We start from the raw sequence: 27968 nt of genomic DNA on the forward strand, positions 1-27968 counted from the left end.
TGTCTTCTTACAACTTAAGGCTCCATGGCCTCCTCAAATTTTCTCTCTAAGATATGAATTGTCCTTTCAGGGAGAGAAGGAAAGAGAGAGAGAAAATATATTACTGCAACTTGGTTCTCAAATCAAAACCAAATGACCATGAAGAGTGAACCCTGACATAGGATTTCAGTGTCCCAGATAAACCTTTCTGTAAGAAAGAAAATAACACTAGTGGCGTCAGGAGCATCACAGTAAATAGCAAACTACGCTTCTCATTATGCTTGGTCCTTATTTTTTTTTAAGATGGTGCGGAATGCAATTGAAGTTACTCATCAGCACACATCTTAATTGATAGATATCTTCCTTCTGTTTTGTCCCCAAGAATTAATGTTTGTATTTAATATCATACTGTCATTATCTTGTTTCCTCTACACTGAAAGGAGTTGTCTGTTATTTGCAGGTGTGGAGGGCCAGCTGGAAACACCATTCCCTCCTCCACCTCCCTCCTCCCACTGATCACTAGTTATTACGCATAATTACATGGAAGCGTATATTAGACTTTATTATCATGCATGACATTGGGCTTAAGTAAATTAGAAATTTGCATATCAATTCAGGGAAAAAAAACCCACTAAAATGCCATTCAGGACCTTTTATTTACATCTGGAAGATTCCTAGGTTTTAGAAAACTGCTTTTCTTCTCGGGTCGAAATTTAAAACGTGGAAGATGAACGAAGCCGGGGGAAGAGGGAGGTACTCTGCATCCTGGGCCGCGGTTCTTCCTCTTTCCTCCTCCCTGTCATAGCAACCAGCTGGGCACATGGCTCCTTAGTAACCAGGCAGGTCAGGCTTTGGCTACCTGGAGGCACTTGGCATTTATCTGATAAGGTTTCCGCCCCCTGAAGCCAGCAGGTAGCTAGCTGGGGGTTTCAGACCTCTATAGCCAAAAGAAATGAGCACCAACCATGTTCCCTGGAGTGTTGAGAAATAACAAGTCATAAACTGCCCCATAATTATTCCATCCTGGCCCTGCCTGTCACTTTTTGTATGGTGCCCTTGTCTTTCCTGAGCCTGGAGTGAGCTGATCCAAGCTGAAGAATTACTTGGGAACTTCTGGACCACAGACAAGGGTACTAGAGGGTGTCATGACCAAGAAGTGTGTGTGTGGTGGTGGTGGTGGGGTCTTGTTTATTCCTGAATTGCTCAGTTTTAACTGTGTGGATGCTAAGTCATTCCTGATGGAAACGTATGTCCCTCAGCTCGTTAAGGCAATTTGTACAAGCACAGCTTTGCCTTAGGAGAGTAGGGGCAGCTCTGAGAGAGTGTCGCTTTCCCTCATCAAGTTCCTTCCAGGTGTCATTATGCAAATGCTTTGTTTCAGCTCCATTGCCCTGTGCGTTCATTTATAAATTCAGAAACTCAAATACCAGGGGAGTTTTCTTTGAAATTTGTTTAAATCTATGCAGTCTTTTTGAAAGAATGATTTCTACTTTTTTTTTTTTAATTTTCACCTTGTAAAATACTAGTTATAAAAATATATATGTTGAGACAGAAACAGAGAATATAATAGTTATGTAAGGGCAGGGTGTCATGTATGGAGTTTTTTAAATGCATGGCTTTAATACCAATATTAAATATATACTTCCTTAAATTTCAGATTATCACCTAATATCCAAATGCTTTTACACTCAAAACATGTAGTTATGGAGTAACCTCAAATGGTGTTAGTTTTAAGGTTGACAATTTCTACTGTGTAGCCAGAATGGAAATTATTATTTGGTTGAACAATTAGATTGCGTCTGGATCCAACCCCTGTTGACCTATACAAAAACAGCAGTTTCAGATGGTTCAACCTAACCAATCCAACTGGTCAATAATCTTTTTGCTTCAAACAACATATATAAAGATTTGTCTGTCTGTACCTTCGTCTTATTCCATATAGGATATAAGAGGGGTGATACCATTCTATAGTTTTCTCCCCTTAAGGTTAAAACTCATAATAACAAGAAAATGCAAGTAATAGTCTTTTGTTATTGTTGCTTTGTTTTGCTTTTTTTCCATTAGTACCCTTTGGAGTCATTAGTGCCCTCATAACCATCCTATCTGTTAAAAACATAATGGAACACGTAAGAAAGGGCATAGCTTCCCAGTGCCCTAAAGGGAGACTTGTGTGGTCTGTTCAGGCACAAGGCAGCACAAAGGAATTCTCCTTAAATGTAAAAGGAAAGCCAAAAGTTTTACCTAGCTCTGGGGAACAGCTGCCCCGGGACAAAGAACCACAATCGATTGAAACTGAGTAGGAAATAGGAGACAGAGAACGCAATTGTCCCTGTTTTTATGTCTCAGGGAGACCAGCATTACTGCGCCCAGGAGTCCCAGAGTGCCAAGGGCTCCTTCCCATCACACACTTAAGGACACACATTCTGATCCTGCCAGGCTATGATTTTCTACACAAAATGACAAATAAAACACAACAGTCATGAAAACCAGAAAACGGAAGAAGAGCCTGTTCTCTGGGTTGAAAAGCTGACTTCCAAATTTGAAAGACAACAGCCAGGCCCCATCTTCAGTCTCTCACCGTTACAATTTACACACAAAAGTCAATTCTTTTCATAAAAGCAAGGAATTGAAAATTGAAAATTGAAAAATATTAAGTCAATCTCTACTAACGCAGTCATATGTGTACATCTTCGATTTTTATAGAAACAGAGTTTCAAATTATGTATCATCTAATTATGTGTGTGTGTGTAAATAAATATGCATGCCTGCCTTTGTTGCAAAACCTCAGGAACCAGATAAGAGAATAAGAACTGAAGAGATTCCTAGAGGCCCTGTAACACAACCTCCTTATTCAGAGCGCAGACGGAAGTCTCACAACCTCAGGCTGGAGTTAGAATCCAATATTCCCAGGTTCCTTCTCCCACCCCACCTCACCACACTCATTACCCAATAGAATCAACCAACCAAATTGAAACCGTTAAGTTTTTTTTGTTTTTTGTTTTGTTTTGGGGTTTTTTTGTGTGTGTGTTTTTCTGAAGTTGGAAACGGGGAGGCAGTCAGACAGACTCTCGCATGCGCCCGACCGGGATTCACCAGGCATGCCCACCAGGGGGCGATGCTCTGCCCATCTGCAGCGTTGCTACTTTACGGCTGGAGCCATTCTAAGTGCCTGAGGCAGAGGCAATGGATCTGTCCTCAACACCCAGGTCAATTTTGCTCCAATGGAGCTTGGGCTGTAGGAGGGGAAGAGAGAGATAGAGAGAAAGGAGAGGGGGAAGGGTGGAGGAGCAGATGGGCGCTTCTCCTGTGTGCCCTGGCCAGGAATCGAACCTGGGACTTCCACACGTCAGGCTGATGCTCTACCACTGAGCTAACCGGCCACGACTCAAACTGAGTTCCGATAGCTGATCTTCTTACCTTCTTTAGTAACAGAAAATTAGTTTTTAGCTGGGTGCACTGTCACAGAAACTGCTGTCCAGCCTCCCTTTCCACTGGCTGTGCATTATATGACCAATCTCTGGCCAATCAAATATAAACAGGAGGGGACAGATTAGACTTTTCATGAAGTCTCCTTAAAAGGGAGGATAGGCAACCTTTCTTCTTCCCTTCCCCTTTTTTATTGTCAGAAATTCTAATATGTTGGCTGAAACCCTGACAGCCATTTTGGACCAAGAGGAACCTGCTGTGGAGGTCAGAGCAACAGGATAAAAGGAACCTGGGTTTCTAACTACCAGGAATCCCTAATTCCCAGGTAGGGATGTCATCTTACCGCTATCCACTGGTACCGTATCTAAGAAACTTCCTTCTTACCTTCTTATGTAAGCCCCTGGTCTGTGGGTGTTTATCCGTTGCATGCAGTCACATCTAACCTTACCTAACACGATATGTAAAGTATATGTGCATGCAAGCTGTAAATCAACATCCTCAGGATTCTTTCTATCTAGAAACCTAAAAGGAAAAATGTAACACGCACAATAACGCACAATATATATAAAGATTATAGAATATTTTAATCAATCTGACTTAATGAAAAAAAATTAATTTAATCTGTGATTTTTTTTAATCCTAGAGGGATTGAAACATTAATCAAACTTTATATTGCACTTCCATTTCCATTCGTATCCCCCGGGCATATTAAATATCTAGAGCCCAACAAGGTGCCAATATCTAGAACAGGCTGTTTCATGGGAAACAGAGAGGCAAAAGGTTATGATTTTATTTTCTGTAACTCAATCTAAGTGCATCACAATTCCAGTTACATAGTTTAGCTGTTTATTTGTCAGACCTATGTAGGCAGAAGTGAAATAAATGTTTCCAATAATTTATAGGTTTAGAGACGTGTGTGTGTGCAGTGTGTGTGTGTGTGTGCAGTGTGTGTGTGTGCAGTGTGTGTGTGCAGTGTGTGTGTGTGCAGTGTGTGTGTGTGCAGTGTGTGTGTGTGCAGTGTGTGTGTGTGTGCAGTGTGTGTGTGCAGTGTGTGTGTGTGTGCAGTGTGTGTGTGTGTGCAGTGTGTGTGTGCAGTGTGTGTGCGTGTGTGTGTGTGTGCAGTGTGTGTGTGCAGTGTGTGTGTGTGTGCAGTGTGTGTGTGCAGTGTGTGTGTGCAGTGTGTGTGTGCAGTGTGCAGTGTGCAGTGTGCAGTGTGCAGTGTGTGTGTGCAGTGTGTGTGTGTGCAGTGTGTGTGTGTGTGCAGTGTGTGTGTGTGTGTGCAGTGTGTGTGTGCAGTGTGTGTGTGTGCAGTGTGTGTGTGTGTGTGCAGTGTGTGTGTGCAGTGTGTGTGTGTGCAGTGTGTGTGTGTGTGTGCAGTGTGTGTGTGTGTGCAGTGTGTGTGTGCAGTGTGTGTGTGTGTGCAGTGTGTGTGTGTGTGCATGCAAGTGCACAGCTATAAATCACCATTCTCACGATTCTTCCTATCTAGAAACGCAAAAGGAAAAATGTAACACACATTTAAAAAATATATAGCATTCAAGAAGAAACAAACATTATAACTGCTCATTCTGATTGAATTTGACTGCTTGTCCCAAAATTTTAGGGTGGTTCGATCTATTCCTTCTTACCTTTATAATCAACAGTTATTCTCTAAATCCTTTGAAACCAACATCTCATATAGGAACAAGAGAAAAATAAGCTAATTACAGTATAAGTAATAATAATTTTACTTCTCCAATGTGTTTTCATATGAAAAGCTCCAAGTGCCTGCTAAATTATATAACAGGGACCACTTCACTTCCTACTAAAAGGCTGCTGCTTTTTAAAAGAAAATTCTCAGTAGTGTTGTGCAGCAGGAAAGAAAGACGCCATGTCCATGTGTAGTCTCTGGGTGAGTTTTAGGACAGCAGAGTTTCGCTCCTTATTTAGTGGAACTAAAAGCTTTGAACAATCCCTTTTTAAAAATCATTAAGAGAGCTTTTAATCACCAGAAGTGGTCAATTCTTTATTTTGGGTCTCACCTAACCCAAGTGGAAACTTCAGCCATAAATCAGCACACCAAATATTCAGGGGTTATGGAGTCAGGTGAACGGCATTAGTAACAGTGCGTTTGACAATGACTGTGTCCAGTAGGGAGAATGGAAAAGATTAGAAGGCAGGTAAAAATTGTTACTCCTGAAGCTGATAAGAACTAGACTGGGAAAGACATACAACCAGTTGCATGCTGTCCACTGTTTTTGTTCCATTTATTACATTGATTTTGTTGATGCTAACGTGAATGTATAGATATGTCCAAACTCACCAAAGTGTGTACATTTGTCACATGCAGTTTTTGTATACTAATTATACCTCAAAAAACTGGGGGGTGGGGGGTGGAAATGAAGCTTCTTAGTATGGATACTATTTGTCCATGTAAACAAATAGTTTTAATTACTTGTCAACATCTCATAATGGCATTCTCTCATGTTTACCAGGCTAACCAAACACAGATATCATCTCTTCCAAGAAGACTCCCCACTGGTGGAAGGTGCCCTTTCAATGTGTTCTGGTGACATCCAGTGTATCCCACTAAGACCAGTGAAGTGGTGGGAGATGTGGGTGAAAGAATGTAGGAGTTAGTAGGTAGAGTTGTACAAGTATTTACATTTCATGCTGAAACACCGGGAATTTAGTGAACAACAAGGAAATAACTGAATAATCAGATTTGCAGTTCAGAAAAATTGTTCTCATCAATCTGTGAGTAGAGTAGACTCGAGGAAAGGAAGACTGGAAAGAAAGAGGGAGTTGACAGGGTGCCACTGTGGTCAAAGACAAGCACGAAAAGAATCTGAACTAGGCCAGTGGCGAAAGGAACATAAAGGTAAGTATGGATTCAGGAAGTACGAAGCAGGTGGACTCCACAACCCGGGGCATCTTTCTGTAGGAGTGAGCCAAGAAATAAGTTGTTTAAAAGAAGCAGCTGGGCTTTCAGAAGAGATCATAAATTTGTTTTGGGACAAGTGAAGTTTGGATATTGGAGGGCTATCCAGAAAACAACTGTTACAAGGATAACTGTTGATTCATATCTCTATCAGGCGTCCCCAAACTACGGCCCCCTGAGGCCATTTATCCGGCCCCCCCACCTGCACTTCCAGAAGGGGCACCTCTTTCATTGGTGGTCAGTGAGAGGAGCACTGTATGTGGCGGCCCTCCAATGGTCTGAGGAACAGTGAACTAGCCCCCTGTGTAAAAAGTTTGGGGACCCCTGCTAAGAGAGAGGCAGACAGGAGATGTGGACTGAGGACCCACTGTGGATTATGTGGACTACCCACACAGGACCTTGTCGGAGCTCCTGCCAAAATGAGAATATCGAGGATAATGACTCAGAAATCTACCCAAATATTTACCAGCATCAAGCAACTGAAAAGAAAATGGCATGCTAACAGTTTAAAAAAAATAGTATATGCTCAATAAATAACAGATACTGACTTAATTTCATTCAAATTATAGAACAGAAGACAAGACCATAGCACATCCCATGCTGTTTGTTGTTCACAATTTCTAACACTTGATAATCACCTTTAATTGTCCAAAAGAAAACTCTCTGACTCCTGAGTTATAAATATAAAATGCTGGAGTTCGTTGAAATGTATCGCACATTAACATGCTAATGTGCTCTAGATACGGCTTTGGCACCTACTGCCTTATAATGAAGATGAGTTAGCTTCCATATTATGTTCCTTCTGCTTAAATGGATCCCATTACAAGTTTCACAAAGTACGTTAGTGCATTCTTTGCATCCATCTGAGTTCCATAATGAAGTTTAGCTGGTTATGATATGTGGCAATACTATGACAGGATTCAACTACCTTACTGAAAGCAAACAGCATTGAAAAGGAAATTAAAAATTCATTAGTGTGAAATTATAATAAGAACTTACTATGAATCAAACACTATTCATTGACTCATTTGTTCTTTAGACAATCACAAGAGATATACCACCACCACCACCACCACCACCCCCAAAAAACCAAAGCACAAAGAAGCTAGTAACTGTCAAGGTCACAGGGCTTATGACAGGTAAACCTGAACTTGAGACACAGGCTGTCTGAGTCTAGAACTTGTTCTTCAAATCATTTAAAGCCCATGCTTCACTCTCTATAATTTCTCAGCGTATTTCTTTTGGGGAGACTAAAAAAATTCAAGTACTCCTCCCAGGAACACAAAGTAGGAGCTAAAAAATTAAATGTTGACATGATGCCTTACAAATAATGCATGGACATTCTATTTATGATGGCGTCCATCCCACCAAAATGCCCCTGCACTGACGCTGCTGCCCCTACCTTGCCAGTCTATTAGCTTCATCAGACTTCTTTTCTTGTAGCCCATCCTGTTTTACACACAGTGGTTCATCATTTCAGGATGGCTCTTCCTAGCACTGTAGTGTCACCCCTCAAACTCCTGTTGGACTACTAAATGCAGCCTCCACGGTCCCTGTCCCTGCAGGAGACTTCTGCCAGGGCAGCCTCCGAGGGGAAGGACTTAGTCTCCCAGAGCCCCGTGCTCAGAAGGGCCCCATGCTTGCTATAATGTTTCTGCTGTTGCTGTCTTGAATTTCCTCATCATTTTTGAACAAAGTGCCTGCATTTTTATTTTGCACTGGGCCCCACAAATTATACCGCCAGGCCTAAACTCACATAAATCCATTCTAACTGCAAACCAGCCTTCTCTTGATTTATTCTTACAATGATTTATTTAGTTATATTTGGGGAAAGGCAGGATAAAGGAAAAGAGGAGTGCTGCGAGAATGTGTAGTTAGCGGGGGTAGGGAAGCCTTCTTTAGAAAGTCAGATTTGCAGGTTTCCAGCCCTGGCTGGGTGGCACAGTGGATAGAGCACTGTCCCAGCAGGCCAAGGTCACGGGCTTGATCCCCAGCCAGGGCACATTGGAGAAGGAACCAGTGAGTGCACAACTAAATAGAACAAGTGGAAGAACGAGTTGATGTTCCTCTCGCTCTCACACATCGATGGAAAAAAATCTTTGTAAAACATCAGGTTTCGTCTGGGTCCTGGAGGCGGAGTGGGTAGTAGCAGTGAGGCCAGGAGCTGGGAGAAGCATGTTCCAGGCGGAGCCCTGAAGCAGGAAGTACGGGGTGGGTGAGCGGGACGCCACGGAGGGCATGGCCCCTGAGCAGGCTGAGGCTGCCCGGGGAGGCAGGCAGGAGCCTGCAGGGCTCCCCCAGCCTGAGGATGTTGCTCCTCAGCCCCCAAAGCAGTGACAGCCACTGTGGACTCTAAGTCAGGGGAGTGACGGGACCTGATTTTCATTTAACAGGATCACTCTGAGACCACACGCCTTTAAACTTCAAGCGATCCCTCCTCCTGCCTTGACATTTACCATATCTGCAGTTCTTTTTTTTTTTTACAGTTCCTCAGCTCCAAACGGCTCCTTTCTACACTTAACAGATGATGGCTTCATCCACTATTTCAAAGAAGCTTGAAGCTCTCCAGTGTTTTGTTATATCTTCATCCCCTCTACCCCTAACGTCACACGATCCTCAGAACATGAAGATGGGTTTGTGTTTACGTAGACTTTACCTCCTCCCTCTTATCTCGACGAGTGTGTAGCCTTCACCTCTCCCCAGGTTAATCCTTCCGACTCTGGTCTTAAGCCTACACTCTTTCATCCGCCCTGCTCTCACTATTACTCAATGGAACAGTCAGTCACCAGATTCCCCTCTTTTCCCAGCATCTTAGGTCTCAGAGTGTCCAACAGCTCTCTCCCCTTGGCCCGCAGCTACAGCTCTGTGCTTCCAGGGAGGGTGAGGAGGCAGGAGAATGCCCTTCTCTTGAGCCTCCGAAGTTGCCGTCTCCACTATAACTCTGACGTTTGGATTGGTACCTTTCTCTTACACATGTACTCATGTGATTGGCTTTTGGGAACCAAGTAAAGGCATCTTAAAATGACATCTTAGTGTGAAGCTATTGACTCAACTTATCAAGATCTTTTTGGCATCCTTAGTCTGAAAGCCCACATATTATTTTTTCCTTCTCGGTGTGTGGGATCTGTGACTTTATAATGAATGCCTGCCATGTCATCATGACCTTGTAAGTGAATGGGAAAGGGGAAAGGGTACAATGTAACACTACTTTTGAATATGCTTTACCGTATCCACAAAAATGGTACTGTAATTTTCTGCCTATTTTTCAAATTTATTCTTTGAGATATTTACATTTTCCACTAGTGAATTTACATTCAAATTTTCACTGAATGAATGTAAGGTTAAACTGTTTCTGTCATTTCTAAAGGTGCCAGAAACATTAGCAAAAATATAATTAAATTAAAAATTTTTTTTTTGCCTGACCTGTAGTGGTGTAGTGGATAAAGATTGACCTGCAACGCTGAGGTCACTGGTATGAAACCCCAGACTTGCCCTGTCAAGGCACAAGGGAAACAATTACTATGAGCTGATGCTTCCTGATTACCCCACCTCCTCTCTTTCTTTCTCTTCTCTCTCTAATTAATCAATAAAAGTATTTTTTAAAGTAATTTCTCAAAAAAATATTTTTTAAGAAACTTATAGGATGTATATTTGAATAAAAACATAGAAATAGTGAGTGGAGGAGGGGGAATATGTTTATAGTTGAAAGAAACAAAAGCTCAAGTGTCTTATATCCTGTCAAACAGTCCTCGTTTTAGGCAACAATGGTTTTCCCAGCATGCCTCAGAACATGACTGCAGTTTCCCATGCTTCCCGGTCTTATCAAAGTAGCAAGTGTGCACACAGTCAACCTGTTGGTTTACAAAGGTTTCCCCATAGCTAAATGAGAGGGGTGCTGAATGGGAGAGTACTAAGATCTTAACCTTTTATTTTTTTTAATTTCTACAGGCTTAAAACTAAGAGTATCTAACAGACCAAGTAAGGATCTTATAATTAGGATAATCTTAACGAGCATTGTATCTGATTTCAATAACTACATAGCAATTACATGATTATTGGTGCCCAGTAAAAATATACTATTCAGCAGTAAGGAAAAAATGCAGACAAACAATAAGCACACTGTATGTTACATGTAACCTGAAGTATTATAATTATCATGTGCTCTAATCTCCGGAATATAGCTAACAGTGTGAAGACTATTTGAGAGAGAGAAAGGGAAAAAAGAAAAAAGAAAAACCTCAATCTGGACCAACTAGGAGCTAAAAATAAACCAGCTAAGAATAAGCACAGGCGATTGAGGAAAATAAAATAATATAATATTAAAAAATAATAATAATATAATATTATAATGACCAACACAATGTGATTCCTACCACCAAACCCGTGGACTCTGCCTCTTGGGTCCCTCCCAGCTATGGCTACCCAAGTTCAAGCCATCAACATGTTTTGCTGGGACCTGTGCAGTACTCTTGTATTCTCCCAAATAGTATCCTTGCCCCCAAGCTCTACCTGTACCTGTTAACTCTCCACTCAGCCACTAGAATTCTCTTTCTAAAGTAAAACTCTAATCATATCACTCCTCAACTTAGAAATCCTCCATGGCTTCCCACTTTTCATACAATAAATGTCAGATTTCTTAACATGGCGATTAAAGCCCCTCACTAACCTACAGTCTCACCACTAGACAACTGCTACACTCACTCTTCCAGCCTCTACTCTCTCATATATTACATTCAGAACTGACAGATGGCCCACCAGGTGCTCCTACACACCTGTTCTTGATGGCTCTCTGTGGGCAGCTGAGTAGAGTGCTTAGAATCATGGACTCAGGATACTAAGGGCCTAGGTCCAACCTCAACAGTGCCTCCTCTTAGCTGTATGACCTTAGAGACCTTATTTAACTTCATTATGCCAAGTCTTCTCAACTTTAAAATGGGAATATAATAAAAGTACACAGCATTTCTGAAAGACTAAGATGAGCTATCACAGGTACAATGCTTAGAGCAATGCCTAGGACATATTGTGTTATATATAACTATTAAGTTTTTTAAGTGAGAGAGAAAGACTGAGACAGACACACAAGAAGGGAGAGAGATGAGAAACATCAACTCATAGTTGTGTCACTTTTAGTTGTTCATTGATTGTTTTCTCATATGTGCCTTGACCAGGGGAGCTCCAGCTGAGCCAGTGACCCCTTGCTCAAGTCAGCAACCTTGGGCTCAAAACAATAACCTTGGGCTTCAAGCCTGAGATGATGAGGTCATGTCTCTGATCCTATGCTCAAGCCAGCAACCCCACACTCAAGCTGGTAAACCTGCGCTCAAGCTGGTGGCCTTGGAGTTTCAAACCTGGGTCCTCAGCATCCCAGGTCAATGCTCTATCCACTGCACCACCATCTGGTCAGGCTTAATTTTGTTTGTTATCACTGACTTTTGCTACCCCTTCTTCAATATGCAAATTCTTAGTAATCTTAGTGACACTAGTCAAATGACATATTTCTATAAGCCTCAAACCTCTCACTCATCACTGGTAGGCAGGATAGACACCTCATTTTCTCCGAGCTTCACAGAACTTTTATCATAAATCATTTAATTAAAATGGCCATTACAAGCAATAAAAATACTAACTACAATAAATAAAGTAGATATAATGATTATATAATGACTACCATTATACAGAGAAGACAGAGAATCAGAGATGCAAGTAAACTTATTCATCCAGCAGACAGAAAAATCAGAATTCAAATAAAGCCCAAAATGATCCAAACCTACTGTCTTTTTTCCACACAATATTACCCCTCAAGTACAAGACTCATTACTCTGTATCAAAGATAGGTACTTATACAGCTGTTTTTCTCTCTGGCTTGTGAACTTCATCTCATTAATCTTTCAATCACCAGAAACTTGCTTAAGGCCTCGCACATTACATCTGCTTAAATAAGTGTGTGTGACTGATCTTTTGAAACCATAGTCTAGGAGAGCGCTGTCCAACAGAAATATAATATCAGCCACATGGGCAATTGTCTAGTAACCATTTAAAAAAGATAAAAATAAGCAGACAAAATTTATTATAATAGTATTTTAGTTAACCCAATGTATCTGCAAAATTACCAATTTAACGTGTAACTGATATAAAAATCATTAATGAGATATTCTGCCTTCTTTTTTTCAGCTAAGTCTTTGAAATCTAGTGTATCCTTTACACTTACAACATATCTCAACTGGAAATGATTAGGGGCTATTATAATGGACAGTGTAGTTTTAAAGAATATAAACTGTAAACACAAAACTAAATTGGTATCATACGCTCTGCTCTGTGGAGGTCAACTCAAACAGTAGGAGTAGACAATACATATTCTCAATCACGGGTGAGTCCTCCCATTATGTTCAAACAACAGATCTACTCCCCATGCTAGGTCACTGGGATCTTTTGTAATCCTCTGAAATGCATGGTTACCTTAGCTTTTCACTGCCTTAGATAAAATACACATGAGATTATTAAACAAAACTCCTTTTTCTTTTTTTTTTCTTTTTTTTTTTTTTTCTGTATTTTTCTGAAGCCAGAAATGGGGAGAGACAGTCAGACAGACTCCCGCATGCGCCCGACTGAGATCCACCCGGCACGCCCACCAGGGGGCGATGCTCTGCCCCCTCCAGGGAAACGCTCTGTTGAGACCAGAGCCACTCTAGCGCCTGGGGCACAGGCCGAGGAGCCATCCCCAGCGCCTGGGCCATCTTTGCTCCAGTGGAGCCTCGGCTGCGGGAGGGGAAGAGAGAGACAGAGAGGAAGGAAAGGGGGAGAGTTGGAGAAGCAGATGGGCACTTCTCCTGTGTGCCCTGGCCGGGAATCAAACCCGGGACTTCTGCACGCCAGGCCGACGCTCTACCACTGAGCCAACCAGCCAGGGCCCAAAATTTCTTGTTCAATTCAAAGTTGCCTTGGGATTTTGAGCTCCCACTGCCTTCCAGACACATTGCGGGTCGGGGAGGTCTGAGCACACACATCTATACCCACAGTATTTGATTTGACCTTCCTTTGTGGTATTTTTAAAGTTCTGTCTTGCGTTTGAACCAACTGCCTACAGAACTACTCTGCACATGAGATTTTAACTTAGAAAATCCCATGTGTTTGACTTGACAGCCGGCTAAGCTCCGAACGGTGCACTTTCTCTTGTTTGGCAGTAAACAGTCATGGATAATGAGTCTTAAGAAGTTGACCATGGATTTAGAGTCAAGTTCAAATGTGGGAGGTGTAACTGAGGGCAGAGTTGGTCACCAAAGTCTTCAAGGTTGAAATAGAAGTAGACCTAGAAACAAGCCCTGAAGTTGAGAAAAAGATCATTTCAGATAGAACAAGTAGCCCAAAACACTCAGAGGCAGGAAATTATTCGATAAATATTCACATAGCATATAGTATGTGCAAGGCTCTGCTCAAAAAACTTTCTGAAGGTTAATTTATATAAATTTCATGCCAACTCACTAAGGTTGCCCATTTTTGCAGATGGGGAAACGTGATGAAGCGACTTGAAAGCTTAGTCTGTGATCGAGCAGCAGCACTGAGGTCTGAACACAGACCTCCACTTCCAAGGCCCATGCTCCTGACCTCTGTACTGTGCTGTCCCTTCATGGCAAGAACCTTCTGCAATTAATATATATACTCTAGGAATTATGCCTGGCCCTAAATTATCTTGGTTCCTGATGGGATAGTCAGATGTTTTAGACTATTCTGAAGTAAAAAGAGATGCAGGAGAGTCTGGATAATAGATACATTAAGATGGTATTCTGCCATCTGAGGAAATCAGCTTGAAGAGTTGAACTCAACATTACGTCTTCAGAGCTGTCCATTCACTTCACAGAAATGCATAGGCAAGGTCTCTCTGCACGTTCTCAACAAGGGCACGTAATGCCTACCCAGATTAAGTGAGGGCTAGGAGGTTGATAGGACGATTATTAGTTTCTGGATTGAGCCATGAGATGAATAGTGAGGGTGGTAACCAGGAGAGAGCAGACACTGTTGAAAGAGAAAGATGATGACATGAGGATGTGGAGGTCGATGTTGCCAAGCAGAAATACTACAGGAGAAAGCAATCCATTTAGGCTTCTGATAACACCGATCTATCAGACAAATCTGCCATCTGTCCACATGTACTATTTACTTTGTGTTTCTTCTAAAATAAAAGAGCAATCCATCTTGACAGTCACCCCAGCTCCCAGGCTTGGCTATCCCTCCTTACCTGGGAGGCTCATTGCAAAAATGGGTCAGATTAAAGCAAATCAATCAAGTTGTGTCTGCCAAGTTAACATCTCTGCAGGAAGTTAATTGACCCTGCTTCTGAAACAAGGCCGCATGACAAATGAGAAGTGAAAGGAGATGGGACGTAGCCAGCAGTTTGTGACGCCAACAATACGGAGAGGGGCTCCCTTGAGCAATGGAGTTTTCCGAACCGCAGGTGATCCAAGGAGCAGATCTGTGGGAAGGTTCAGAGAGCTAACAGGTATCTGAGGATGAAGACAGCAGGCTTGCCGCCACAGCTGCCATGACAGCTCCAGGAGAGCGACCAGACACAGACAAGGACAGGCAAACACCGGGGGCGGGGGGGGGGGAGGGACTCCTCTCTCAGCCCGAGGGGAAAAGAGGGGCGCGGAGCAATGGGGGTGAAAGTGTACCTGGCTTGCAACAACAAGGTCTAGCTTCACGAACACACTGCCTAACCTCTCTGAAATTAGTTAACCCATCGTTACAGGGAGATGAAATTAGTTCACTCTTCATTAAAAGGAGGTTATAGTACCTAGCTCACCTCTTACCAACCAGACAATATGGGACAAGTTACCTACCTACTCTTTCAAAGTCTCTCTTCTCTCATCAGTAAAATGGGCTGACATTTGTCTTTTCTTACAAGACTATGTCAATAAGTAAAGGTAATAATTTAATGGAAGGTGCCCAGCAGAATAAAAATTGGTTAACATATTCTAGAGTCAGGGGGATCTTAGATCACAATTAAAAGAGAAAAGTTCTCATCTCAACTCTGTTATGTCCTAAGTTTGAGACTTATCAAATCACTTCATTTCTCTGGATCTCAAAACAAAGAGTTGGGGATAAGTGGTCCTTACATTCCCTGTAGCTCAAATATCGAAAGTTTCAGGAATACGGGTTAGTCTACTGGCACTTTGGGGATAGTAGAGAAGTTTCTGACAGCCTGGAGAGAATGCAGAATTCAGCGGTAAGATCTAAATTCAATTTCCTTTCCAGCTTCTTAATAACTAGTGACCTTGGGGAATTTACATAACCTCTCAGAGCCCTGGCTTTCTCTTCTGTAAAATGGATCTGAAATATCGCATGTAGAACTGTTTTACTAGGCATAAGGAACTAAATAAATATCAACTACTTATTGCCACCTTGGCTGAATTCTAACCTGAATCCACCAGCACAGCCTAACAACCTTTCCAATGCTCTTCAAATCCAAATCAATAATAAACCAGCTCCTGACCACATGTAAGCCGAACACCCTTGCCTGGGGTTCCAATCATGCAAAACATGGAGTAAGCCATGTTTATGGACTAGATGTTTATGTCCCCCAGAATTCCTATACTGAAACCCTAACCCCCAATGTGACAGTATTAAGAGGTGGAGCGTTTGAAAAGTAAGCAGAACTAGATGAGGTCACGAGGGGATGTCCACGATGATGCTGGGTAGATCAAATTCCTCTGTTCTTTCCAGTTTCCCCATCTGTGAAATGGTATAGCATAAAGACGTACACCGATGAATAGAAGACCATCCCCTGAAGTTAAACTACTTTTAACTTTCGCTTGCTATTCTCCAAGGCTGCAGACTCCACTCAGCTCAGTTAGTCCTCTCAGGGCACAGCCTCTGGGAGCAGGGGCCAGGTGACAATACACGTAGGTAACACATGTAGACATGTACTCACTTCTAGAGAAAGGCAGGAGCTAATTTGCTCTGAACACTTATAATGATTTCAGACACGACGCTAAGCACTTGACAGACTATGTATGTCTAGTTTGAGGTAGATATAGATAAAACCCGCTGACAGGATTAAAGAAGTGACCCAAAGTCACATACCTTGTGAATTTTGTTTCAAGTTCTGTTTACTTTTTGCTCTTTTTGTTTGTTTTTATTCTGAGTTTAAAGTCTTGCCTGAATTCCTGGCTAATCTGACATTTGGTAGAAAAAAAATATTTAATTACATACAGTCTATTATTTCAAGGAAATGCTTCATGTTCCCACCTACTACAGCAAACCCATTGCAGAGGAGAACAGAGGAAGCCCCTTACATTTGGGAATAAAGCTCAATATTAATGCTGAACTTGGATGAGGCAGGTATGAGGAGAAATGCAAACTGTCATGCTATCATTTGCAGTTTTTCTAGAATTAGTCTCCCAATGAGTATATCAGATTCCTGTTGTACTGAACTTCTGGAATGATAAAAAAAAAAAAAAAAGTCTTCTTCACCACAACCACCACTTGTGCGTCCCTACAAAACAAAATCAGGAGCCCAAAGTCTGGGTCCTCCTATTGTCAGGAGACCAGGAAGCTTTGGGAGTCAACACAAGCATGCTAGAGTTACAATGACTCACCTTGCCTTCATCGCTTCAGCATGGTGGGACCTTAGGCTATTCACCGCTAGCACGTTTGCTCCAGAATTGCAGAAACTGTCTCTACCTTGCGACCTGCTCCAGCCCAGCACCTGGGAATATATCTGACACACAGGGAGGGGAAACCAGTGCTTTTTAATCTCTTGAAATCATTTGACCATGCAATAAGTACACAATAAATAGGATGTAGAATTTATTCAGAATTCAGGATGTAGAATTTGTGTCGAGTTGAAGGTATCCAATGGTAGAGGTGGAAAGATTTCAGAGACCATGTCTATTTGTAGCTGAAAAAACTGTAGCCTACAGAATGATTTGCCCCAAGTCACCTGGGCAGGATTTAAACCTGGAATTCTTGACACATTTTGGCTACCCCTATTTATGTTTTATATAACCTTACAGAATTTTAGACATGGCCATTTAATAAAAATAAATAAATAAATAAAAACAGGCACAGAGGTTTTCATATAATGTCAAGACTCTTATGTATTCAATTGCTAGAGAGAAAACTAAAAATAAAGCTCCAAGGATCCCCAAGTTCTTGTGAACTCAGTAGAGACGATGCTGGAGCTGGATGGACCCCCAGGCCAGAGGCAACCGCAGACCCTACAGACTGATCATGAATGGCGGGACAGCCCCGGGGTCCTTCTTAGTGAACTGCTTAGAGGGAAAAAGCTCCTATGCTCTCCTCTGGGTCTAACGTACAGGAGGTAGAAACTCTGGGACCTCACACCCAGGACATGTAAACGATGCCTGGGCTTGAGGCAAATTGCAAAGAAAAAGAAATGGTGTGGAAGAAATCAAAGTATCCTTTGTGCAGAGGAGGAAATAAATGGAAAGAAAAACACGTGAAACAACTGAAAACCTGAGCCACACGGCTCGAATTCCACTCACTAATATTTCTTTGGTTGTTGTGTTCTTGGTAAGGGATAAGCTGTAACCTAGTTCAGTGGTTTTCAACCTTCCTACATTTGGGGACCGGTGAAAATAGGAGAATTATTTCAGGGACTGCCGTGGCAGAAATCACCCTGAGCGTGAGTGAATCCAACTAAGATCACGGGGTTTGTAATCCTCATCCAACGTCAGGGTTTCCTCTTTTGTGGACCAGCACAAAAATTTTGGGCAGCCTGTCTGAGGACTGGTGGTTGAAAAACACCAGTTTGTACAAACCATGGCCACAGTAGCAAAATTTTGAGAGGGTTTACCTGCATTACCTCCCCACAACAACCTTAGACATAGGGTTACCCCCTTAGACAGGGCAACCCCCATCAAGGGAGGTGGTTAAGCTCATCTCTCCTGGTAGCTTTTCCAGACTCCATGTAGACCTGCTTTTCTTCTTCATAATACTTAAGAATTAATACACACACAAAGTCTTCACTCACAGCTCTGTGCAGAACAATGTTTCTTATCTAAGCCATATTTTGAGAGTCTCCAGGAAATACAGCACCTTGCTTCTGCTACTCTCTCAGAGGTTTCCATTTCCAAAAGGTCAGCATGACGTAGAAGCTGATTGGCTGGGAGTTTCATCCGGAGCTCCTGTCAGACCAGTAACTGTGAGCAGCGTCCCAGCTCTGGAATGATTTGCCTCCTCTAATGAAAATCCAGGACTTACCCAAGAACAACCCCCATTAGTACCAATCCTAGACAGCTTGGGGGTTACCTGATTGGAAAGCTTAAGTCCTCCGTCTCTCCATTTTCTTCCAAATAACCCTCAAATCACTACGCTTTTTTCGGGTTCTTTGTTTTGGCTTCTTACTTTCAGGCAGCCCCATTGGAAAAACACCTGAGCTTTGCTCTGGAAAGTCTTTCAAAGAGGAGCGGGCCCTTGAGTGCCCAGGAACCTCGTTTGTTCTCGCGCTGACAGCAGAAAGGCGAGAGCAGAACTGTCAAATGGCTCCTGAGACACAGACATAGAATGGCCATATTGTTACTTCCACCATATTCTTAGGGGAATAAATGAAGATCACCCAAATGAGAGCTAATGAAGGTTATTTTTTTTCAGAGACTGGTATAACAAGCGGTCAGCCATCATCAGTCGCATTTGGCGGAGATGCCAAGGCAGACAGAGGGGTAAGAAAGCCCTGCAGTGGGGAAAGGGAGGTTTGGGGGATGTCCCACCTGGAGGCTGTTGGCGTGGGAAAGCGGTGGTGGGCTAACACTTTTGGGTAGGGTGCACATTTAGCTTTTTTTCTGGTTGGTCCTATTTTGGAAGGTGACGTGAAAATTAGGAGTGCTCTCAGTTATTCATCAAGTCCCGGCCATTTGAGGTCAATCGTTACAGGGGTTACCGTTTGGCTTCCTGGACTCACTGCTGCAGGTCGTGGTCTGACTTACTATAGATAGTGGGTTGGCTTCCTGGGCCAGTGGCTGCAAGTTGGAGGTGAGAGTTCTGTTTTTATAGATAGTCTGGCCACGACCTATTTGCATTCGGTCTATCATTTTGTTGCAAAACAAATCACAAACTTAGCCCATATTCAAGGGAGGGAAAACAAACTACATTATTAAGGGAGAAGCTACAAAGCCATGTTGTAAAGGATGTGGACACAAGAGTGTCTCTGACTGAGTTCATTAAGGCGAATAACTTACAACAAGTGTCCAGGATGTGCTAAGGGACCGGATGTGAATTACGGGAAAAGAGAAAGGCAAGGATGACTCCCAGTACTTCTGCTCTAAGTAACTGGAATAACAGAGTCATAAAATACAGAAGGCAGGGAGTAGAATTAGCATGTCCATTTTGGATTTGATACCTGCAAGATCATTAAACATCCAAGTGGTGATATCATCTGGACATACAAGTCAGGGGGCAGATAGGCTGGAGTAATAATTCGGAAAGGAGGGACATAAAGGCGATGTCTTAGTCAGTTCAAGTTGCTATAGTACAGTACCATACACTGAATGGCTTATAACAGCAGAAATTTATTTCTCACACTACTAGGGACTGGAAGTCTGAAATCAAGATGCCAGTATGATTAAGTTCTGGTGAGAAACCTCTTCCTGGTTTGCAGGCTTCTCATTATATCCTCACATGGCAGAAAGAGGCCAGGAGAACTTTCCGGGGTCCTGTTATAAGAGAATTAATCCCATTCATTTGGGATCCACCTTCATGACTTAATTACCTCCTAAAGGCCCCATGTCTGAATGCCATCACATTGGGGGTTAGGATTTCAATGTATGAATGAGAGGGGGGTATACAAATATTCAGTCCATTGTAGGAGAAAAGCAATTTATAAGCCTTGAAGATTAGAGAGATGCAGCAAAGTAGACTAAAATTGAACAGTACATTAGCAGGGATCCAACCGAGGGTGGTATCTCAGAAACAAAGGGATAAAGATAATCTAAGAGAGCATAAACAATATAGCCAATCTGTGTCAAACGTAGAATGAGATGAGGACACAGAATTGACCTTTGCATATGGCAACCTGGAGCTCATTAATGACCTTGACACTGGTGACCTCCTAAAATTATTTCTAGACTGTCTTTTCTTCTTCTCTATTCTTACTATGTAGACAGCCAGTATCACCTTTCTCCGAAAAGATGGCAACAGACTTAAAACTGGCCTCCCAGATGTATCTTTGTCTCCTTCCCAACCACTGCCCACACTGAAGCACACCCTCTCCTAGCCGCCACCACCATCCTATTTAAATCTCTATAATAGCTTCATATTTCTTGTAACAAAGCCCAAGCCCCTAACAGAATTTCTTCCTACATGGCCTCTGTCTGTGTCTTCAACCCTCTGATGACACGCCTACCATAATGGCCTTCTCTTATAGGTCATTCCTTCTCCCTGAAACATTCTGCTTTCCCAACCCCAACACATGAGTTGTATGTACACACGCATGGACACAGGCATGCACCTTGTTAAATCGCAAGCATCCTTCCTCCTTCTGTTTAAAAGGGAAGTAGTACATGACTATCCAGCCTCAGGAATGTCCCGTAAACACCTCACACCCTAGATCCTACTCATCCATTACCCCATATGCCACATATCCTGTATTTAATTTTGGCAGAACTTTTCAACATTATTATTGCATCACTACTCTTTTTAATATCTGTCTCCCTGTAAATCTATTGGCTCCTTGAAAGCTGGCATATCCCCTGACTCAAAATAGAGGCTTAATTAATATTTTTAAATAAATAAATGAACACTGAATGAACTGTATGAGATGTATGCCCTTGTCCCCTTTTTACAGATGAAGAGACTAATACTTAGCAAGATCGAGACCTTGTTCAGGATTCTAATCTAGCTCTTCCAAACTCCAAAACCCTACCTCCCACCCCCTAATTGTGTGTGTGTGTGTGTGTGTGTTGTTCACCACTATCTTCTAGACTTTCTTGAGAGCAGAGTTTATATGTTATTCATCTCTGAGTTAGAGACTATCCCTGTATTGTTAGCACTATTGGGTCTAGAAGTATTGGTTGAATTGAGTTGTAGAGAATTGAATTTCATAGGTTTGAGTTGAATTGAGCAAACATACAAGGCTTGTAAAAATATGTTTAGGTTTATCTTAGGAATTTTATATTTGGTTTATAATGGTGACTTCTGCCCCCTCCTCTTCCCTTCAATGCTATGGTTTTTTTATTCAGGAAAAGATTATTTTGCATTCACGTTTCCAGCTAGCTGCTCCTGGCAGGCGTTAACCTCCTGCCTTTTCTTGCTCACCTCAAGCACTATTTGTGTGTGGCTGCTAGCGAGAAGAAGCAGCCCATTACCAAGCAATAGAAATCGTGCGAAAGCTCTCAGCTTGAGAGTCAGTGCACTTACGGGAAGTGGGGCTCCTAAGCGCCTGCGCACTGTTGACCACTCCTGGGAAACGGAGGCCGCCCGCGAACCACCAGCCACCCTCACTCCCGTGGGGGCCGCCCCAAATGAAAACCACACCCCAGGAAATACAAGGCTGGGGCTGCCGCTGATGGGCTGCCTATGAGACAATGTCTGCTTTTATTAAATAACATAAACAAATTACTGACTACCAGAAACCAAGCCATGGATATAATAATAAAATAATCAAGCATTTAATGCCGCAGCCCACAGAACACCTGCTTCTCCAACTGCGGATTACCAGGTGGTCCCCCAAAAGACTTCAAGAATAATTAAAGTGGTATTAATAGTGATAAAAAAATAATAAATAACAATATTAACTTGGGATACTGCAGTAAAATTTATAAAGAAGTTCAAATTTGTTCTCTTAGATCTCACTTAGATACGGTAAGTCTGGGAAGTATCAAACAGGAATATGATGACCATAGAGCACAGGTGAGCACTCAGAAGGGTTGGGTGACAGCCAAATGCTTCATGGTCAGGAAGTGACAAAGCCAGGACTGCCGATGCTAAATGCTGTTAAGGGATAAGTCACAGGTATACACCTGATCGGCCAGCTTGCTGGTTTGGAACCCTGGTACCCTGAATTATTGTTCCCAATGCTTGACTTGCTCTCTGATATAGATTTGTGCATCTAAACACTTTGCCATATAACTTCTTTTTTCTCCCACTACAGGTGGCGATAATTCCCTGCCTTCCCATGTCTGACTGACTGTGTAACTTGCTTTGAACAATGATATGTTAATGAACATGGGAGTGGGAACTTTGGAGGGTTTGCACGGCTTGAAAGACTCTCTTGCACTTCTAACACTACTATGAGAAGAGGCCGCAGGATCTGGTGGGAGGGTTTGAAAGTTCCTTAGAGTAGGCTGTATCCAACCTGCCCCGGGAGCCAAACCCAGATCAATGCATCCACGTCTTCCTAAAATCAGCCAAAGACCAAGCTACTTGTAGACCCATGGGGGAGAAAAATAAATGCTTGTTGCTATAAGCCAATGGATTTTGGGACTATTTGTTATGCAGCATTATTACAGCAAAAACTAAACAATACAGGACTCTGCTTTGCTTTCTGAGAGTGGATTGGCTAAAAAGTGATGAGCTCAATGAGCAGAGGAACAATTGCAGGCTTCTCAGTCAAAACTGAAAGAACGAGGATGTAAATCCCCGTCCTGCCACGCCTTAGCTGTGTGACTTTGAGAAAATTACCTGACAGTCTGAGCCTTGTTTTCTTTACCTACTAATAGGGATAGAAATACCTCATTAATAGAGCAGCTGTACGAACCAAATGAGATATATGTATTATGTAAAAATCAGAACAATATGGTAAACATAATTGCCCACCATTGTTAGTTTCTTTCTCAGATCTCAGTAAAACCTCTGCTTATCTTTTTTCCTTTTTTTTTCACAACATGTGCTACATTAAGGTTAGCATAGGTGTCTTTAGTTCTACATGCTACTTCTTGAATACCAGGATTTAACCAGCATTTGTTATAAAGCAGGGCACAAGGGAAGAGGAAAACAGAAGGAAGAAAAGAAGAAAGAAAGGAGGAAAATTATAATTAAAATGCAACTAACTTCAAGAACACACATAAAGAAAGGTGCCCGCTCCCACATGCCGTTCCTCTCAACAGTTTCTCTCAGCCCGGCTGCTAGGGCACGGAGAGGTAGCCCAGGTGCATGTGCACAGTTTGCACATGCTTTTTTACAAAGTATGAAGAATACAAACGGGGACGTGGATGTTTTTCTTATGGTTAGGAGCATGTTAATCCCAGACTGAGCAGGAGCTGGAAGCACCTAACTCCTGGGACTACTTGCTTCACCCTCCGTGTGCAGAGGCGCGTGGCTGGAGCTCAGCAACTCTGTGCTGATTGGGTATAGAATGAACGAGTGACTTAGTGATGAGGGGTCATACAAGCCAATGAGAACCTTCTACAAAGGAAGAGCGTATTTGGCCATGGGAAGGCACTGAGGCAAGACCGTGCCATAGGCTCCCTAGACCAGAGGGTCTCAGTGTCCGTCCAGTTCTAAAATTCTATGAAAATGGTGAGGAAGAAAAGTACAGCCAAAAACACCACAAGTTGCCTGAAAAACACATTTGTTTGTTATAGGATAACATCAATGTTTCTGTTTCTGACACAATGTGTTACTTTTCTTTATAATTAAGATTACATAAGCATTGCATTATCATGTACTGTATTGATGTATCTAAAACCAGCAAAATTTGGCCACTCTCTTCAATATCAACAGTTGATATTTTATTCTAGACAATTCTTTGGATGCAGAGACCTCTCTAAAAAAGTATATATTACTTGCTATATGCCCTGATTAGCTAGGCATTGAGGATGCAGAGATAAAAAACAAGTCTTTTTGTTCTCCACTCAGTCAAGTTCTTCATGGGTTTGGCCAATCAGTTTTTGGCTCCTTATTGAAAAGCAATTTCCCCAGTACTAATGCACAACTTTCATCAGTGGCACTCTACAAACCTTTCTTCTCAGGAGCTTGGTGAAACTCTGAGGATATTTACAAACATTTCAAGAGGTTTTGACTCTCCACCTTTATCCCAGTCCCTCTTTTATGGATAAATTACAGGTTGGGGTATTTTTCCAGCTCATTGTGTTTCTCCTTTCAATTATACTATATGATCCCTGGTCACAGCCAAATGATTCAGGGCTAAAACACAAGAACCAAACCAAATTGAATACATCTTCTTATTTGAGAAAGTGAGACTTGACTCAAGAGACACAGAGGTGGTGTACAAGTTAGCTGCTGCTGCATAACAAACATCCACAAATTTTAATTATAGCAGCAATTTATATTTATCATAAGTCTGTGGGTCAGTGGAAAATTCTGCTGATCTGAACTAGGTTTGGTGGGGCTTACTCATGTGGCTCAGTCAGCTACATGTGGCATGGGCAGTTATCAAATTAGCTCTCTCTCATAGGTGGGGGCTTAGCTCAGACAGCTGAGATCACTCAGCTTCTCTCCATGAGTCACATTATCCAGGAGGCTAGTCTGGGCACATTCTCACTGCAAAGATGAGGAACATGCAAGAAAGTGGAAACCTGCAAGTGCTTTCTCGAGTTTCTGATTATATCAGATTTGCTACTGGACCAGTTTCAGAATCAGAGTGAGAGGGGACTATAGAATTACAGAGGAAAGGGCGTGGATGCAATGAGGTATTAAAATGGGACCATTAATGCAACTAACCACAGATTGGAAGTCAGTAACCATATAGCAACACCCCAGAAAGAAGATAGGTATCTGGAGGCTCCATGCTGATGTCCCTAGAGATTCCTGGATTTCTGCCATCCCAAGATTTGATCAATTATGCACACTACCTTTCTTCAATTAAGTGGGCTATGCCAGAGTCCTACTAATAACTCAGCATCTCTGCTTAAGTTCATCAGTTTCTGTTACCTGCCACCCAAAATCATCATTGTAATCATCATCATCATCATCATCACTTTTATCTAACGCACCACATTTTGTCAATTCTGCCTATAAAAATTTCTCATTTTCACCCCTTTTTTATCACAGGGTTATTGCTTCAATTTGGACTTTCATCCTTTCTCACCTGAAACACTGATAGCACTTCTGAACCAGAATGTTAAGCCACTGGACATGAACTTCACTGCAAATTGAGCCAAAGTCTTTTGTATCCATCCGTGTGAGTACTGGCTGTTATTGCATCTGGTGATGCCCAACTCTCAGGTGTTCCACACCTTGTAATAGGGGAACAAGTTGGTGATTTTTTTCCCCTGAAATCTAGTAAGAGTTAAGGCACTCTTTTCACTTTTTACATACTTACCCTTGATTTTTGTAAAGAAGCACATTTTTCGCTCTGTTTTAGTTAGCATCCTGTTTTGGGCCTCCCAGACTCTGTTTGTAGAGCATGTAAAAATAAACAAACAAACAAATGGCAAAGAATCGTTTGAAATGTATCATTCATGGTATCTTCAGTTGAGAACACAACATTCTCGTTTTACTTTCAAACTAAATTTTTATCTGTTCTGCTTTATGATATTGGAATTGTTCCAACAATGTGAGGATCCATTGTATATGGGAACTTATGAATGACATTAAAATGACAGGAAGGGAAGGAACGAGCCACCCAGCTGGAAAGAACCCTTAACAGATTGCATGTGTCAGGGAATGCTTTGACCTGGTCTTTTGTGGTTCACTGAGATAAAACCTTGAGACACTAGACATACATTTATTTAAAGAAGAGTTTGGTTGTTTTCCAGGCACTGACACAGTCTATCAGTATATATGGAATGGCTCTTCCTCTCAATATGTAAGGTTTGGTTGGTTGGTTGGTATTTATTCTGAAGTTTGCAGGACTTGGCACACTAGGCTTGCAGATCAAATCCTATGCACTGCTTATTTTTATAAATAAAGTTTTATTGGAACACAGCCATACTCATGCACTTATATATTGTTGATAGATGGTTTTGTATGACCAAGTACACTGAGTAGTTGTGAAAGAGACTGGATTGCCCACAAAGCCTATTAACTATAGTCATTTCCCAAAAATGCTTGCTGACTCTGGTCTAAAGGAGAGAGGACTGGCTTGGGGACAGCAGACATAGATCAGAACCTCACCTCTGCCAGTACAAAAGGGATGACATGGAAGAGATGAGTGCTTTTCGCTGAGCCTGGCTTTTCTCGTTGTCAGATGGAACCAATGACACCAGCCTCATGGAAGAAATATGAGGATAAAACAAACATCCAAAGCACTTGGACTAGAAGAGACCTCACAAACACTGTCACATCCTGCATCCCTCACCCTCCACGTACAGCCCACTCCCTTTCTCTTGAGTGCTACAATCTCAATGTACAAAAAAATTTAATAAAAATAAGTTCACTGACATAAAAAATTTAAAAAATAACAAAGCTTTTTATGATTCCTAAGTGAATGTAATTTCCTTTATTTTTTTCTTTTTCTTGATGCATTTCTGAAGGAATGGAGCAAATAGCATACCTACCGGTTTGGTTAAGACCTGACCTTATTATGTGAGAGCAAATCAGCATGTTAAAGGCGTAGGTGCTGCGCAAAGTTATTCATAGTCAATGCAGTTTGAAGACCACAGAACGCCTCCCCTCCAGCTAACAGTGGAATTCACCTGCACCTAAGGTTCAGCATTCATCAACTGGCAATAATGTTTGACAATCCAATTATAAATGGTCTCCCACAGATCTTCTCTCTGAAAGGGACAAATTCCATAGTTCTATTAATCCTTTAACTCTTTTGCTGTAACTTTCAATGACCCTTTTGTACTTCTGTGATTGTGAAACAGACGTTCAAAAAGATTACCTCAATTTTCAAGCTCCACCCTCATCCACGAAAGCAGGTTCACTGTCCCCTAAACCCAGCTCACGTGTTTCTATCCATAGTCTCTGATTCCACCTCGCCGGCAAACATAAAGGCAAAGCTCTAGCTCTGCATAGAAAAGTAGTTCAAGATTCCAGGTCAAAATTTGCCTGCAGTCTGTTGTGTCTACAATAAAATAAAGTGATCAGAGAAGTGATATTCGGCAGGAGTGAAAACAGGATTAATTCGGGTTCAGTGAGTAGGTCCTCAATAGAAGCAATAATCCAAACTGAAGTCAAGAGAAAAAACCCAGTATGACAATTCCACAAAAGCAATACCAATAATGACAACAACTGCCTTTTTAAAAATGCGTTCTTTGCAGTGGGCAGCATGCTAATGGCTCCAGTAGGGAGACTAAGCGTCTGTTCACTGCACAGTACTGACCACGTGTAAACAGAATGGTTAGAGTCATGCCGTGCTCAGTGGACAGTCTCATTCATGGCAGGCCTCTATACATTATTGCACAGTATATTCCCTACATGCTTTACACTCATTTAGTGCCTGAATCAAGTCTGGGAGGGAGATTTTGTTACCTTCTTTAATACAGGTCTGGATACCATGAATGAGGTTACGTGACTTACCCGTGTCTACACTGTGACTAAGGAGAGGTGCCAGGATCCAAACCCAGGTCTGCCTTGCATCCTGCCTTTCCAACCACTCCACTGTGCTTCTCCCGCATTTATTGATCGTCAGTGATGTGTTTCAGAGCAGAGGGGAAGTGGAGAAGCTTTTACAGTTTGCAGTATTCCTCCAGGACTTAAGCAATTTTCCCGGAATGCAATGGGAACGCACAGAAGAAGACAGAGTGCTTCGCGGCTAGGGGACACCGTTTCGTACACTGCTGGC

General features: G+C 42.1%; 1 long non-coding RNA gene across 2 annotated transcripts; it reads right to left on the bottom strand.

Moving 5' to 3' along the window:
• On the bottom strand, positions 1–27968 carry LOC136306354 (uncharacterized). 2 transcript variants are annotated; one of them, XR_010725640.1, is made up of 3 exons: positions 27704–27968; positions 25560–25630; positions 1–63 (listed from the first exon to the last, which is right to left on the bottom strand). It is a non-coding gene; the product is annotated as an uncharacterized lncRNA (long non-coding RNA). The 2 variants fall into 2 exon arrangements; XR_010725639.1 differs by lacking the exon at positions 27704–27968 and adding an exon at positions 26354–26479.

The sequence above is a fragment of the Saccopteryx bilineata genome, chromosome 5 (assembly GCF_036850765.1).
Source record: "Saccopteryx bilineata isolate mSacBil1 chromosome 5, mSacBil1_pri_phased_curated, whole genome shotgun sequence".
In the NCBI taxonomy this organism is placed as follows: Eukaryota; Metazoa; Chordata; class Mammalia; order Chiroptera; family Emballonuridae; genus Saccopteryx; species Saccopteryx bilineata.